The sequence below is a fragment of the Lontra canadensis genome, unplaced genomic scaffold, assembly GCF_010015895.1.
Source record: "Lontra canadensis isolate GAN:19392208 unplaced genomic scaffold, GSC_riverotter_1.0 scaffold115, whole genome shotgun sequence".
Lineage (NCBI taxonomy): Eukaryota > Metazoa > Chordata > Mammalia > Carnivora > Mustelidae > Lontra > Lontra canadensis.
In genome coordinates this window covers 5,100,755-5,118,294 of record NW_022631109.1, presented here as the reverse complement: position 1 = coordinate 5,118,294, position 17,540 = coordinate 5,100,755, and the positions used below count along the sequence as shown (strand labels likewise).

Genomic DNA, 17,540 nt, shown 5'->3' with positions numbered 1-17,540 from the left:
GTCATTTCACTGGGGACTCTTGGTCTGTCCAAATTGTGCCTCCAAGTTCTTACCCATGAGGTTCCCAGGTGGGGAGAAGGGCCTGAAACCAGCTGTGTAAACCAAGGGCTTATAAATCAAATCCCACATTTAAAGCACCCAGGAGACCTGCTGAGAATCGTTAACTAACACAGGTAGGCCACCCCTGAGGCTACATTTATAAATGTGGGTTTCTCAAGGTGACTGGAAAGATTAGATGATAGCTGGGTGATCTGGAGCTAGTCACTTAACCTCTCTGAACTTGCTTGAGCTTCCCCATCCATAAATGGATATAGAAGGGGCCTCAGGGGGCACGATATGTGTTCCTCTTAAATCTGGTCATGAGGACAGGGAGGAAAAAAATTTTGTCCAAAGAATGTGGCACTGGACTGATCCTACAGTCTCCACTTATAGGGAGAGAAACCGAACTACTTGAGTTTCTCCAAGCCCTTCTGTGTGCCCAGGCCTTTGCACAAGCCATACCCCACATTAGAATGCCTCTCCCCTCTCTACTATCTCCTCAATCCTTCGAAACCCAGCTCGAAGGCCACCTCCTCCTCCAGGAAGCCTTCCTTGACTTAGAGTTGGTGGCCATCTGCTTACATCCTTGTACTAGAATCTTTAACTGCCTGGTTAATTGCTCACTTCCCATGCTGGTCCATAAGTTCTACAAGGGCAGAGATTGGGTTTCCCTTACACCCCCAAGCCCAGCACAGTACCTGGCACAGGGATGGCCGATGAGCCCTGACCACCTAAAGAAGAAAGGAAGGACTGAAGGAGGCCCCAGGCCTCCCCTCTTACAGAGCCCTGGCCAGGGACACCACCACGAGTGTGGCTGCACCACGCGAACACTGGGCTTTCTAACACAGATACAAATCTGCAATAGGAAACAGGCTTTTTAAAAATAACAGCACATTTTTTTCTTTTTTCTTCATTGTTTTTTTCCCCCCTTTCTGCACAGCTTATTTTTCCGGCGCAGCCCCTGGGCCAGCTGTGGGGAAGCCTCTCCCAGGCCCCACTCTGAGAACACGGGGCTCCGGGGCCTCCAAGGATTCTCGGGCCCCAGCAGGGGTGGAGATGTACCAGATGGTTCCAGACCAGCCCTGGCAGCAAGACCACCAAGCAGCTCTGGGCCAGAAACCAGTTTGCACAAAGCTTAAGGGTAGGTGGGTGTCATCTCCTGGGAACTTACCCCCCCCAGAAGGGTTTTATAAACCCATGTGACATTTCCAAAGGGATGTCTCCTTGGTGAGTCTGGGGTTCTCTGCCTTCATTCTAAGAGGGCATCCTTAAGGAGGTGGCATCAGAATGCCAAGGTTCCAATCGTGGCCATATCCCTGTGTAACCCTGGATCTTTTACACCACTTTCTGGGCCCTCAGTTTACCCATTTGTGAAATGGCAATAATAACACATACCTTGTGGAGTGGCTTTCTACATAGAGACATGCCTAGGACCCTCAATAGCCCTCAATAAACATTCACTTCTTTGTCATTATTTTCATCACCCATGGATCTCCTACCCTGTGGCCCCATCACCGTATCATATACTCTCTAGATCAGCAGAAGCCTCACGGTTTGTTAAATATCACACTCTTGCCCTCCTGGGTGTCCTCTCAGACCTCCCAGAAACATGGTCCTTGTGGGGGCATAGCCACCTGTAAGTATGGGGAGCTTGGTACCTGTACCCTACAGACCAGTTTGTCCACCACGCATGATGCCTTCTTCCAGAGGGACCCACCTGCCCTTACACCCAGGAAGCAGGGTTCATTTACCCTGTCTCTCGCCCCCGGCACCCAGTGAACCTGCAGTCAATGCTCAGGGAATCTTCAGAAGCAGCCCTTGTGTGCAGACCCTGGAAAGAGAGCAGCAAACCCCAGGCCCTGCCCCCGCAGAGCTGCCGGTCTGATGAAAGGAGGAGACCAGAATCAGTAATCACTCCCACAACTGTAAAATTGCTACAGAGACGAGTGCTGCAAAGGAGAGGTACATGGGGCCATGAGAGGCTGTCACGGAGGGTTTGACCTAATCAGGGAGGGCTTCCCTGAAGAGGGGAGTTGGAAGCTGAAAGACGGATGAGGAAGCCTAAGCAGGGGGAATGCAGTGCATGGTCAGGGCTGAGGGGACAAAGCGCCATGTCAGGTGGAACATAGCAAATGGAGGGATGCAAAATGGTGTCCCCACAGGGTCTGGAAGGCGGCTAAATGATTTCTAGCTTTCTCCTAAGCAATGGGAGTCCCTGAAAGTTTTCCAGGCAGGGGTTGATAGACTCACATGTGTTTGTCCAAAGGGTCACCCTGGCTGCTAATGGTGAGCCTTCCCGAGTCCCTGTGTGTATGTACTTATCTCAGCCTGGAATGTTCCTCTAGTCCTTGTATCGGTCAGTTCAGGCTAGGTTATGCTATAGTAACAAACAACCCCCAAATTTCAGTGGTTGCAAACAACAAAGGTTTAGTTATCATTCAAGCTGCATGTCCATCGTGGGACATCAAGGGGATCCATGCCACACAGCCACCCAGGGACACAGGCTAGCAAAGGCAGCCGCCATCCTACCTACTGCTACCTGCCACGCCACAGGAAAAGAACACTCTGGAGGCTCGTGCACTGGCCACTAGATGCTTTGGCCCAACCTCATTTGTATCACTGTAGCTCACAACTCACCCACCAGCCACATGGCCCCACCCAAGCACAAGGGTCCCCAGATTCAATCCTACCCTGTGCCTGGGTGAACTGGAAATGTTTAGGGGTTAGTATCAAGAACTACCCAGACACTCTCCTGCTCCACCTTGCCCTTACCAACCTCAACTCATTCATTAAATCATAAACGGTCCAGTATTCCAGAAGAAGGGCGGGGCACATGTAGCAGAGAACTAAACTTGGAGCGCAGGGAGACCTGGGGGGAGGGTGCGAGGTGAGGCTGAGGAAGGGGCAGGGGCCAGATCACTCCAGAGCTTTTAGGTCATGGGGGCGATTTGATTCTTTATCCCAAAAGCTAAGAAGACTCTTCTGAGTTTTAAGCAAGAAACGGGAGGCCTGATGTAAGCTTTTTCGGAATGGATCACTCTGATTGCGAGGTGGAGACTGGCAAGGAGGGGAAGCTGCAGGTGGACAGTTAGGAGGCTCAGAATATTTCCTGAGGACGGACAGGAGGCAAGGGACGGCCTTGGGTGCTGTGCGTCGGTCATGACTATGATACAGCCAAGGGGACGGGCCAACGAGGCAGCTGAATAAACACGTATGACTCCTCACTCCTAGTCCGATGGTCTTTACTTCCTTCACACTTGCCAGTGACCTAGAACCAGGGAAATCCCATCTCCACATCCAAGTCTCCGAGAGGAAAGATTCAAATGACAGAAGTCTTACTGACACCAAAGAAAACAAATTCATGAAACACATCGATCCAAGGGGTCTGGAGGACAGAACTCTAACTCATGTCAATGCTGGATATAAGTGATGGTGGTGATGGCTGATCGGGGCTCTTGGGACAAGGGAGGGGAGTCCCTCGTCTTTGAGAATGTCATTAGGAAAGAGAACTAGACCCTGCCCCAGCTGCTCCTTGGAGGCCCTGTCTGGAATCGGATGGTCTTGGGCTGGGCAATTCTGATGGTCCCAGGATAGTAGGTTCCACAATAATCCCAGATAGAGAACAATACTTCTCGAACCATGTGTGGAGCACAGACTAGGCATTTTATCTCTATCGCCTTTAATCTCAAAACTGCCTTGCCACACAGGTTCTGTTGGCTCCATTTTCAGGATGGAGAAGCAAGGTTCAGAGAGATCAAAGGTAACCGTGCCAAATCCAAAGTCATACAGTTATAACACGGTGGTGGGGGAAGGACTCCCAACTCTCCTTAAACGAAAACAATCATATGGGACTCTTCCCAGCAGGTTCTCAGACATTTGGCCACACAGAACTCTGCCCACCTTTCAGAGAGCTGAGATGCCCCCACCCCACAGGTAAGGACACCACAGCCTGTTACAGACTCAGACCCACGGACCCCACATCCCTAACACCTCCCTTCCTCTCAAGGGGTACTGTAGACAAAGGCCAGCTTGGGTGCCACTGGAATATGGCTCCACGGAAAATTCTTTTGCCCCAGCACAGACAACTCCCCCCCCCTAAGTTTATAGGGTTTCCAGGCATCAAGAGTAATCTCTCATTATTGCCTCCTGTCCCCGTGCACAAAGAACTGGGTGTGTTTCCTCTCAGCCACTCTAAATTATATACCACAGCCTTTCCCCACATGAAGCCAACGTCTACGAAGAAAGATTGAACATTTTTCTCTCCTAAGTCCCAGCCCATCCCAGGGGTCAAACCCCTCCCGCCCAACCCAGTTCAAGACAGAAGCAACTTTTCAACCAGCATCGCCCAAAGCTCAAGCAATGTGCATGCTCTTTGCGGCGACTTGCTTAGGGCGTGCTGGCCTTGACCGGAGAAAGGTCATTGGCCGCCAAGTTTCTGCAGTTCCTGCAGAAGAGAGCACCTTGGGCATTGCGAATGGGGGATGGAGGCTACACTCCAGAGAGATTTCCCGAAGAGTCTACACGGCAACTAAGACTTAAAATATATTAAAGAAACGGCCCCCGGCTCGGCCACCTTCCGCGGGAAATCGCCGCGGGCGGCGTTGGAAGAGGCCCCACCGCCTCCTGAAGGGCCCGAGCCCCCCACATCAGCCCCAGGCAGCGAGCCGAAAGTGCCCCCGAGAACTAGGCCAGCGGCCGCAGAGAGCCCTCCAGCATTCCGCGCTCCGCCCCACCCCTGTCACCGCGTTCTCATTCCGAACGCTCGGCCGGGGCCGCCGCTCCCATTGGTCGGCGGCCACGTCCGTCAGCGGGCGGAACTTCGGCGCAGAGAAAAGGCTACATTGTAACAAGGCGAGCGAGCGAGGAGCGAGCGGGGAGGAAGGAGGCGGAGGGGCGGCCCCCGAATCCCGCAGCGGCGGCGGCGGCGGCGGCGGCAGCTACCTGCCGAGGGTTAACCCACCTCGGGGCCGGGACGAACCGCCCCCCCAAGCCCGCGCCCGCGCCGCCCCGGGCCCCCCGCTCCGCCCGCGCCGGCCCCCGGCTGCCCGCGCCCCCCGCAGCCGCTCGCAGCCCCTGCACCCGCGGCCCCCGCGCTCGCTGGCAAACTGCCGAGCGCTTTCCGAAGCCATTTTCAATGGCCACATTGGCTACCGGGGCTGACTCACCTTCCCGGGAATGCTGCGGCAGCCGCGGGGCCCGGGCGGCGCGGGCGGCCCGGCGGGCGGCTCGGCGGAGGCGGCGCGGCCCCGGCTGGCGGCCCCCGCGGCGGGAGCGGCCGCGCTGCGGGCGCGCTGGTCCCCGGCGAGGCAAAGTTTCAGCGCCAGCCTCGGCGCGGCGGCGGCGGCGGCGACTCGCTGCTGCTCTCCTCCCCTGCTTTGACCACCATCTTATTAGTACAGGAAATGACATGGAAAACGGAAGAAAGCGGCGTTTGGGGCAGACGCGGACCCCCCAATTCAGGGGCCGGAGCCGGGACTCACCAGCCGCGTCCCAACCCGGCCCGGGAGAAAACTCCCGGGGCCCCCTCGGCCCCCGCCCCGCGCGCTGCCCGGAGGGGGGAACCTAGCTCCTCGAACCCAAAAGGAGAGGGCGAGTTTTATAATCCTGCCCGCGGAGAAATCGAGAAAAAAAATAAATGAAAAAAGAAAAGGTTAAAAGAACTTTCGAACTGGGACACTTTTTTTTTTTTTTTTTGGATCGGAATTAAAAGTTCTAAAATTTTAAAAAGTCAATCCGGGGGGGGGGGGGGGGGCTCCCTGGCTCCCCGGCCCCGTTGCTGCCCATTTTGAACCAGATAGTCAGGGGCGATTAGAGCGTTTATAATTTTAACCCTTTCGAGACACCTCCCCCCCGCCCCCGTCACGCGCAGCAGGGCCCCTCCTGGTCCCTTTTAACCCTTTGAACGCCCAGTAGTTTGGAGATACAAACTAAAGTTGTAAAACATAGGAGACCCGCGGCAAGCTGAGGGTAAGGGACGTGGGGGTCCGCTCGTAACGTTAACTGGTTCTGTGGGGCTGCGGTTTTAAGTCGGGCACCGCACGTGTTCTTCAAGTGGAAATTCGTTACAGGGTTTGAGATTCTGAGAATCCGGCAGGCGGGTCCCTGGCTGATTTGGAAAAGCCTCCCTCCGTAGCTCGGTTTCTCAGTTTCTCCATCTGTGAATGGGATTCAATATCCCAGAGAGACAAGGTAGCCAGGAAAAGGTGGGGCGGAATTTTCATAAAGACAAAGTGTTGAAAAGTCTGAAAGGCTTCCTTCGGCGCCCACAAAGCCAGTGGGGCGGCGATGGGGCAGAGGACACCGCGGGATGGCGTAACCACGACAACCATTCCTAAAATAACCGCTTTCTCTTGGCATTGTCCACAAGGCTTGTGGCGGAACTGCAAGGTCTGCCCAGGGAGGCTGTGCTACGCTGGCTCTAAAAAGCGAGCCCTAACCCTCCCCCACCCCTAGTCAGAGTTTGCTTGGAGGGATTCAGTCCCAAGAAGGCGCCCAGGTGGGGCGCTGCTCAGTGAGGAGCGCCCCACCCCGCTCCCCAAAATATCCATCATTCCGAGCCCTGCAAGAGCTGGCACTGGGGGCCTCTGGTGGGTACCACCCTAGGGAGGCCTCCTTCCAAGGGAATAAAGTTCAGGTCAACCTCGCGGTTGGCTAGGAGCCCTGCCCTAAGACTGATGTCCATGGTCAGGGCCCAGGATGTGGTGGGGGCTCTGGGAGTCGGATGTTGGGGGGGGGGGCAGTGAAAAAACTTATTGTACCACATCATCCTTGCCCCTTAACTTTGACATCAAGAACACAGCTTCGTGGAAGCCAGTTTCTAGCTGGGTGATCCTGAGTGACTTCCCCTTTCTGAGCCTCAGTTCCCTCCTCTGCAAGTGAGGCACACTAGTAACCCTCCAGCTGCCTGCCAGCTCTGTGTGAGGGGCCATGAGAGCATATTTAAAGGGCCCATCACCTGACTGCTCACGGTAGATGCTCAAGGAACGGTAACTAATGCCGTAATTCCATGACAGCCAATATAAATATAAACATTCCCAGAGAGTCTATCTGTTCCATGCCAGGCAGAGTATTGGGTACAGGCGAGCACCAAGATAGTAAAGAGGGATCCTTCAAGGAGGTCTCCACCTGGCCGGGAGATGGAGGCACTCACAGCGAACTCGAAATAATTCAGTGATTAATGCACATCCAACTGCCCTAAGCATTATACTGGAGGCTGAGTGCTTGGGCAGTGAAAGAGCACTGAGGAAGGAGCTGTTTGTTCTCTTCCAGGAGTAGAGTCCACTGAGGAAGAAATGTCAGAAGTGGGCCTTGCAGTGTTGGTTGTGGGGGGGTCAGGGGAGGGCCCACTGGTATTTCCACCAGCAGTAAGATGGCATTTCAGGAAGGCCAACAGCACAAGCAAAGACCTAGACATCGTAAAGTGCCCAGGGTGACTGGCATGGGGTCATGTGGCTATGGGGCAACTTCTTGAGGGCAGAATGTGGGACCCCTGGTCCAAATTCTTTGTGTCCTGCAGGAAGAAGCTGGAGCCAGGAAGTGGCTAGAGTGCAGAGTAGGTGGGCAGAGGACCTGGAGATGAGTCCAGAAAGCCAAGTGGATAAAGAGAGAGTGTGGTCACAGCTTCCAAAAAGCAAAAAAGGTCTTTAAGGGAATGAGCTGGTAAGTGAAGCAAAGAGAGAATTTTATCTTGTGGTGCTGGTTTTCTATTTAAATCTCCCCATCTGTGTGGCCCAGTCTGGCTTCCCCTTGCCAGGAACACTGGGTCCCAGGGCTGCATCTGTGAAGTGGGGTTGGGTCCTCCGGCATTACAGGCTGGGGAGCAGGGGCCACAGGTGTGACCCTCGGAGAGCAGAGAGACACTACACATTTCAGAGACCTAGGTCTGAGGCATAGCCTCCTGCCTACACCGTGTCCCCTGGAGCACAGGATTCTTCCTGTGTGGGCTCCAGGTTCTTCCCACAAGACCCAAAGAGTTTGGACCAGGGATCCCACATTCTGCCCTCAAGAAGTTGCCCCATAGCCACATAATTGAGACTAAGTCACAGGAAGGAATCTGAAACGAAGCTGGGACAGTTGCTAGAACCATCTCCCAAGGGACTCCATGGCAACCCAAGGGTCAGCACAGGTGCTCTGGGCAAGTGTGGACAGAAAGTGGCTCTGGGGTCTGAAGGTCATTGCCATGGACAAGTGGTCTGGACAAGGCAGGTCTTGTGAGGCTGTACCTCAGCTTCCCTCTGTGGGCTGAGTTGGGCCTGAAACAAAGAAGTAGGGGTGGGGTGGGAGCTCCACTTGAATTCCTTGGAACTACTAGCAGGGGAGGTGAGACGGGGATGGAAGCAAATAGAACACACTGCATACACTTTCGGGACATTACCATTTGACTCAGTAATCCAAGGCAGATGTCATCATCACTGTTTTTACAGACAGGGAAACCATGCTCAGAGAGGTTAAGAAATTTGCCCAAGGCCACACAGCTAGTTAGAGGTAGGATAAGATTCAATCTCAGGGGGCTTGACTCCCTAGCCCAATGTCTTCTGCTCCTGGATACTTCTGATTTATTGTCCTTTTCCATAATGCAGCTTTTCAACCTAATGGTAAATATTTCCTAAATTTCTCTCTTGGGGGTATCGCACAAAAGGAAGTGACCAGAACTTTGTGGTTTGAGATCAGGTACTTCATGACCTCCCCCTGACAAAAAAAAAAAAAAAAAAAAAAAAAAAGTACTAACTGAGTCACCTCCAGGACCCTGTGAGGAGACAGAGATGCTCTAAGGGAATCAAGCTTGGCTCTTTGGAAAGAAAAGCTAATCTGAGGCCTTTCTTACCTACCAATAATGATATTGCAAAATATACATCCAGTGATAAGAGCTGAATATCCCTTGGGTCACTAGCAATTCCCTTCCACATTTGCTGTAAAACAAGGATGTTATTTGTGGCATGAACTGTTGATCCCTCCTAAACCCTCAAGGGAGAAATTTCACTCAAGATTCAGTGCCTGGAAAACACAAAACCTGAAAATCAATTGCATTTCACCCGTGGAACTGGCAAGCATGTCCTTTGCTAATAAGAAGAGCTCCATAACTGATCAGGTTTCCCTTTTTGCATTGGCTGCCAGGAAGCTCTGAGCCAAATTCTACCCCTGTTCCGAACAACTTTGGCAGTTGCGTCCTCCTTGTTCCCTCTTTCTCACTTCTAATCCTACTGACTCAGCTTTGTTTTGTCTGCCTTCTATTAAAGATGCCCCCCCTTTATAATTGCAAGAAATAAATATTTACAATAAATCCACGTTTGGAAGAGTTTCTGAAGGGACCTGGATTCCACCGGCCTTGTGTTAAGCCAGGCCCGGTCCTCTTCTGGTCTGGTCTTGTTCACTTGCCCAACAGCTGAGGGATCCCTCTCTTGGAAGGAAGGAGGAACTGGCTTAAGACCAAGGGATTCCTTGCCCAGCTGCCGATGATGGCTGAGAGCTAATGCCCGGGGTTAGATCGGCATTACTATTTTTTGCTCAACTGACAAACAGCTTGCCTCTCCCCAGGAAGCCCAAACCACGATCCCCTACCTATGCCCCCGAAAGTAGCCCCCATTATTTCCTTCCTTTGAGGTATGGCAGGAAACAGACTCTTTGTTTCTGCAGAAGCGAGCACCACTTACAACTGTTTACCATGCATCCAGGCGATCAGGGCAGAGGTGGGGGACAGTGGGATGGTGGCAGAGGAGCAACTTGACCTCTTGAGGACAGGGGAGGCCACACTGAGGAGGTGGCGTTTCAGTGGGATCTTGATAGATGAAGAAGCTGGACCCACCAAGAGTTGGGAAGAGTTGCCCGCCCGTGCAGGGGCATGAAGCAGGACCTAGCTGAGGACGCAGAAGGCCAGTATGCCCAGAATGTGGCATGGAGAGGGACACAGGGAAGGAGATGGGTGGGGGGGAGTGCAGGGATCTGACCCCATGCTTTTCCCACAGTTTGGGTTGACTGGAGATGCAGCAGAAACCGCTGGCCGCCTTCAAGCTGGAGAGATGTACAAACGGATTCAAGTTTCACACCATTGCTTTGGCTGCCATGGGACGTCCTACATTTACTGAGTGCCCTGTGAGTAGGCCGGCCTCTTGTTTAATTATCCCCACATTAGAGACGAGGTTGATGTGGACACATCTCTTTTTCTGGCTGCCTGGCCTCTGACGTCCCTTTCAGTGACTGGGGAGCCTCCCACCTTCGGAGGCTTATTTGTGCCCAGGGAGAAACACCAAAACTCCTTTCTTGGGTGCTGTAGACTCCATGTGTGCAACCCTTCCTTCAATTCATATCTTGAAACCTAATCCCCATGATGTCGGTATCAGGAGCTGGGGACTTTGGGAGGTGGTTGGGTCCTAAGGGTGGTGCCTTCATGAATTCCATCAGTGCCCCTTATAAAGGAGGCTCTGGAGAGATCTTCCGCCTCTTGTGCCATGTGAGCGGACAGACAGAAGACGGCCATCTTTGAACCAGGAAGTGCGTTCTCACTGGACACGCAATCAGCTGCCGCCTTGATCTTGGACTTCCAGCCCTGCTCCCAAATTCAAGAATCCAGGCAACTCCCTGCATCTTGGGGGACCTCCCCTGTGTGGGGTGTTGGAACAGATGGCTTCTACAGCTCTCTCTCTCCCTAAGACTTTGTCTTCTCTTCTCTAAATTGGGTTGGGAATATTGGATTCAATCATCATGCCAATGATAAGATGTTCCCAGCATTGTGCTTTTCTTCTTGTCCATTAGACATCAGAAAGGAGGGAGGGATAGAGATTGGGGTATCAGAGAGGCTGTTTCCCAGTCCCTGCCAACTCTGGGAGAAGACTCCTGAATGCCGCACATTCCAAAACCTGCAGGACCCCCGTGCAGATGGGGGAGCAATTCAGGACTGCTGGGTGCAAATGCATCCAGATAGATGTCAGCTGGGGGTTGGGGGACAGGGGAGGTCAATGGCCAAAACAATGGACCTCTCCCATCACAAAGGGGACTATTACTGCAAATAGTGAGTTTCCTGCTACCAGATGTATGGAAGATGTATGGAAGCCCGGGCTGGAGCTCTTACGGAGATAATTTATGCCCAGGTCACATCTCAGGTTTGATGAGTTCCAAAGTACCCACCATAGGGAAACAGTCTCAATTCTAGGAAAGTGCAGCCGCGTTGCGGGGTCGCAGATACTGTTGTGAAGACAGCTCTGGGCCAGGAGTCAAGAGATGTGGGTTCTGGTCCCGCTCCTGCTGTTTGGCTGCAGGGGGTACTAGCGATGGTTCAGAGCCTCAGTCTCACAGTCTGTAAAATGACAGACAGGGTTTCACGTGCCAGTCCGTGGAGACAGCTCTGCCAGAGAAGAACTTCTCCCTGACTGTGGAGAAGATGAAAACCATAAAGCAATGTGGAGCACTTCATAAAGCAAATCCATTCCAGTTAAAGGATCTTATATTTGAGATGATGAATTCCCTATTAGTGTGGTGTTCATGTTCTTTTGTTTGGGAGCTGGTGGTTACACATATGTAAACGATGAAGGTAGCTTCATGGGTTCCCCCATGAAGGTTCCTCCGGTGACCTTACTTGGCCAAATAAAAAGTTATCAGATGTATAGCAATTAGTTCCCTCAATTTTTTGGAATGCCTATTAGTATATGAAATTAAGAAATACGAGAATCATTAAACTAGATAACTGCAAATAACCTTCAACATGGTTTCCCCTTCTTTCCCTCTCCTTTTTCGTGGACTCACTCATCCATTCATCTGTTCCTAAAACACTAAGGCCGACCACACCGGATAGTGTGTGACAGAGCCCCTTCACACGTGAAGCTCACGGGGGAACCAGGAGAGACCAACGTAAAGACACATAAACAAAATAATATGTGGGCGAGTTCCTATTTTTCTATTGTAAAAATGATGAAGTAGATGTCCTTACATGTATAGTTTGTGTGCTTCTCTCCTTATTCACTTTGAATAAGCTTTAGAAGTAGAATTTCAGGGTCAAAGCTTATGCCCAGCCGTACATTCTGGAGCCATTTTGCCAACTTACCTTCCAAAGATCCAACTGACTTCAGTTCTCACTGACTTTGTGTGAGTGGGCTGGTTTCTCGACACCCTCGAGCTGAATGTCACCCATCTGCTTAAGCTTCAATAATTTGATGCGCCAGTGATGTATCTCATTGTTGTTTTAAGTGAAATGATTTTGTTAGCAAAATGAACGTAGTTTCCCAAGTTAATCTTTTCTACTTCTTCTGGGAATTGCTTGATCATATCCTTTGTCCATTTTAAATTCAGAAACTTGTGTCCTTTTATTGACTTGTAAGTGTAGTTTACATATGAAGGATAGCAAAAGCCTTTGTTTGAAATGTATAATGCAATTTATTTTCTCAATTCAGAACTTTTTTGTAAGCTTATTTATGATGTCCTTTGCTATAGGGAAATTCAAATGTTTTCTGTTTTTCCTGTATTTATGGCTTTGTGGGCAGAGTTAGAAGGACCTTCAGGAAATTGTGAAAACGTGATCCTCGATTTTCTCCTAATTGACTTTTAATATTTTGCTAAATATTTGATCCATCTGGAATTTATTTTGGTGCAGCTAGCACTTGCCTCCATATTTCTAAATTTTATGCTTAGACTGCTAGCTTTTGGTTAATCAGTTTTAGATATTATCTGTTGACTTTTCTGACGTGGTAGATGAGAATCTTTAACTCATTCGTTTCTTTAGTTTTCTTTTCCGTGATGCCCCCCACCTTCCAGCACCACAGGCTCAATGTGGTCAGATCTCAATGTTGAGTTGTGTTCCTACCCAGTACTTTCCTTGTAATGACCACATGAATATTGTGAGCGACTGAGCCAAAGACACACTGTAATTCAATTCCTTCATTTCACGGCTTCTTGTTTTTCCTAGAATTTATAAAAGGTCATAACAGAATCATCTTTTCTCATTTGCTTATTTTTTAACAGCTGAGATTCTATCCACCCTCCAACACTATAGAGAACACCTTGCACTATAATTTTCAACATCCTCACATCTGTTAGATTATATATCAGAGTTTTAATTTTGTCCTAGAAACATTTTTTCCTCTAGCAGGGATCTGCAAACCTTCTGAAAAGAGTCAGATAATGAATACTATTGTCTTCATGGGATACCTATGACACTGTTACATATTTTTCTTCTTCTTTGTCCTCCTCCTCCTCCCCCTCCCCTCTTCCTTCCTCTCCTCCTCCTCCTCCTTCTTCTTCTTAAGTAGGGTCCACGCCCAATGTGGAGCCTAACATAGGGCTTGAACTCATGACCTTGAGATCAAGACCTGAGCTCTGATCAAAAGTCAGACGCTTAATTGACTGAGTCACCCAGGAACCCCTCTGTCACATATTCTTGTTATTTTTGTTTTCTGATTGTTCTGTTTATGTTTTTACAACCCTGTGTTCAGCAATATTTGAGATTCATTCATGCTGTTGCTTGAACCAGCAGCCTGTTAGTTTTTAGTGTGGAGTAGTGTTCTATTCTATTAGTATACCACAATTTCTGCCTTTTTATTGTACTTTCCATGAACTTATCTTTCAACATTTAAACTCTTTAAAAAAATGTTTTCAGTTCTCATATTTTAAATTTTTATTAAGAATCAAAACTTCTTGGGTGCCTGGGTGGCTTAGTGGGTTAAGCCTCTGCCTGATCTCAGGGTCCTGGGATCGAGCACTATGTCAGGCTCCCCACTCATCATGGAGCCTCCTTCCCCCTCTCTCTATCTGCCTGCCTCTCTGCCTACTTGTGATCTTTGTCTGTCAAATAAATAAATAAATAAATAAAATCTAAAAAAAAAAAAAAGAATCAAAACTTCTTGTGGTGCCTAGGTGGCTCAATCAGTTAAGCGTCTGCCTTCAGCTCTGGTCATGATCCTAGTGTCCTGGGATCAAGCCCTGCATCATGTCTCCTCTCTCTCTCCCTCTGCTGCTCTCCCCGCTTGTACTCTCTCATTCTCTCACACTCTCTCAAATAAATAAAATCTTTAAAAGGAAATAGAAATAAGATTTCTTGTTCTCTGTTTCTGATAGCTTCCTTTATTTTTAGTGGGTGCCATGTTTTCTCTTCCCTACAAATATCGCCCCTCCCACTACTCTCTGTTTTATATGCTTCTTTCCTTCCTTTATCTGCTTTCTCCCCTATTTATTGCTTTTTCTTTCATGTTGGGGTTTTCTTCAAATATCCAGTGATCTTTGGCTGCCTTTTCCTTTTTAAGAGTGGGACACTAAGTGGGCTCTGTGTGCCTGGTGGGTGGACTTGTAGACAGGAGGCTACGGTGGGCTGGTTTCCTGTGGTCCCTGTGATGCAGGCTTTCCCTTCCTTGACAAACGGTGATCCTCCACAATACCAGTGGAGGCGGGGGTTGGGGGGAGGAGGGCAGAGGTGGGACTTGGGATAATAAGTCTAGTCCTAGGTGACTTCAAAGTGATGCCAGGTCAAAATGACCCTTAATTTCGGACTTGAGTGGGAGGAAGCTGGAGGTCTCCAACTTCTGCTTGAGCATCTGTGTTTTTGTGTGTTTGTGGGTTTTTTTTTTTTTTTTTTGCTTTTTGTTTTGTTTTTGAGTGGTGGGGAGGGGTAGAGGGAAAGAGAGAGAATCTTAAGCAGGCTCCATGCCCAGTGCAGAGCCCAGCGCAGAGCTTGATCTCACCACCCTGAAATCATGGCTTGGGCCAAAATCAGGAGTCAGACACTTAAGCAACTGAGCACCCAAGTATCTATTTTTAAATTGAGCACTTTCCCGCCCTCTTCAATGCCTGGTGAAATCAAGTTAGAAGACTCTGCGTCCATTTCTCTAGAAAAGACATTTCTAGTGGTCTGCAGGTACAAGGAGAGGGCTAACCCCTTGGCTGCCGTGGGAGGGGTTGAGGTGGGCAGTCTGGGGGGTCTCACTGCTTCTTGCATAGGTTTTGAATAAAGATTCCCGTGTTTGTCAGCCATAGACTTGACCTCAACCTTCTGAGGATCCTGGTCCCTCCTATCCCTAGGAGGGGGATTGTCTTTCTCCTTTCCCGTGGCCCCCCCCAACTGGGCACTCACCATCAGTAGCTGATGTGAGCTTTGTCTGCAATGGCATAGCTGGGTCATTGTTTGACTTCCACATATATGCCTTGCCTGAGGCACTAGAGGCATAGGTGAGCTTTACCTCAGCTGCAGAGGGCAAAGGCTGGCAGAGAAGTTCCCCTGAGGGTGCCTGCCTTGTCCAGAAAGCAAATTGGCACCATGGAGGGAAACAAAACAGAGTCATAATTATTGTACTAAGATGATAATGTAAAAAAAAATAGGTATTAATTCTCACATATCAAAAAAGGCATTGATAAAATTCAATTTTCATTCCTAATATAAAATCCTACTAAAATAGGAATAGAAGGACATTTCCAAAATGTAAGAGATTATTGGGAACATATAGGAAACATCATAAAAACAAACGAAAGGCTGATGTCAGTGAAAAACCAAAGATACCTCTGTCTCTATTCCTAATCACCACTGCCTTGGAGCTTCTAATGAATGTAATAAGAAAAGAAAATGAACTTAGATGCTTAAATATTTAAAAGAAAGAGGCAAAATAATTATTTGCATAAGAGATTCTTGTCTATCAAAAAATCATGAGACTCAATTCGGAACTATCATAAACTCTGCATGAATTTAGTAGGATGGCTAGTCTGAATATAAATTTACAAAAATCAATGGCTTTCCAGAAGACCAGCAAGGATAGTTGAGAAATAAAGTTAATTTAGAAATCAATGTAATTTAGGATCTTTAAAAAGATCCTACTCACCATAGCTGTAAAAGCTACAAAATACCTTGAAATCAACCTAAAAAGAAATATGTTACCTCCACAAGAAGCAAACTATAAAACTTCACTGATGATCATAAAAGAAGACTTGAATCAGCTGGAGAAATGGACCACATCCCTGAAGGAAAACTCAGGATTGTGGAAATGTCAATTCTGTTCAAATTATCCTATAAATGTAATAACATCTAATCAAACTCCCAATGGCTTTCTCTCCCAAACCCATGACCCCAATCTAACCATGAGAAAAACATCAGGTAAACCACAATAGGGAGACAATCTATAAATACCCAAGCATTACTCCTCAAAATTGAGGTCATCCAAAAGAAGGAACCTCTGAGAAACTGGAAGAGCCAGGAGGAAACCAAGGAGATATGATAACTAAAGTAAGGTCATATCCCGGATGGGATCCCACAGCAAAACATCTACAGGGAAAAACTAAGAGCATCCGAATTAACTCTAGACTTCAGTTAACAAAAATGTATCAATATTGGTTCTTTAACTATCACCAATGTATCATATTAATGTCCATGTTGATAACGGGGAAAGCCCAGTGTGGAGTATATGGGAACTCCATAATATCTTTGCAATGTTTCTGTAAATCTGAACAGGTTCTTTAAAAAATAAAGCCTAGGGGCACCTGGGTTGCTCAGTGGGTTAAAGCCTCTGCCTTCAGCTCAGGTCATGATCCCAGGGTCCTCGGATCGAGCCCCACATCGGGCTCTCTGCTCAGGGGAGAGCCTGCTTCCTCGTCTCTCTCTGCCTACTTGTGATCTCTGTCAAATAAATAAAATATTTAAAAAAATAAAAAATAAAGCCCATTTAAAGAATCTCAATGGTATACTTTTGAGAGAGGCAGACTAAAGGGGAATTATCAACTTTATTCTGAACATTACCAGGAATAATAACCGGATACTGACAGGATGAGATTTCCCTTCCGAAATTCATGGGTGCCTACCAAGTTAAGGCGAAGGGAAGAGAATTCCATCCCCTCTCTTGAAGACCAGCCTCTGACAAGGAGAAAAAACAGAACACCAAATCTGACTTGGGTGGAAGGAGGAGGCATCAGAAATCTCAGATCACAATGTAAGCAGATGGAAGAAATGGAGGAAGAAATGCCTTGACCAAGAAGCAAGAGTCATATGATCTTTTCATGTCGCAATTTACCAGGAACATCTTCACAAGTCCATAACCTTTCATCTGTAATAGGATTTTTAATAGTTGCCTTGTATTCAGCATGTTGCAAGACATTCAGGTGTTGTCAAGTTTTTTTTTTTTGACATTGTAATAATAATGACTGTGTGATAATGACAGTGACATTCTTGTGCACACATCTTTGTGTCATGACATCCTCGTGCACACATCTTTGCGTGTTTATCTGGTTGTAGGGATTTTCTAAGAATGAAATTACTGGATAAACAGCATGTCTGTTATTAAGGTTTTTCTTTCATTTTCCCTCCAAAACTTTGCATGGATTCATAATTATTCCAGCAAAGTATGTGGCGACCCATTGCCCCTTCCCACTGTCATCTACTTTCCTTGTTAGCGTGCTATTTTTTAGCTTGTCACTGAAGTATAACGTCCATAAGGAAAATTACACAAATCAGGTTTAATGCACACAAACCATATGTTCCCATATAACCAACACCCAAGTCAAGAAACAGTCAAGCATTTCCATCCCGGAAGACTCCATCCAGA

The 17,540-nt window shown here is 48.5% G+C and overlaps 1 protein-coding gene across 1 annotated transcript in view; it reads right to left on the bottom strand.

Annotated features, from left to right (window-relative positions):
• PRDM11 (PR/SET domain 11) overlaps nt 1–5,297 on the bottom strand; it is a 77,565-nt gene extending 72,268 nt beyond the window's left edge. The window contains exon 1 of the mRNA XM_032840712.1: nt 5,205–5,297. The gene's annotated coding sequence lies outside the window, so the exon portion shown is untranslated. The remainder of the gene's footprint in view (nt 1–5,204) is intronic.
• Between the last annotated feature and the right edge of the window lie 12,243 nt (nt 5,298–17,540).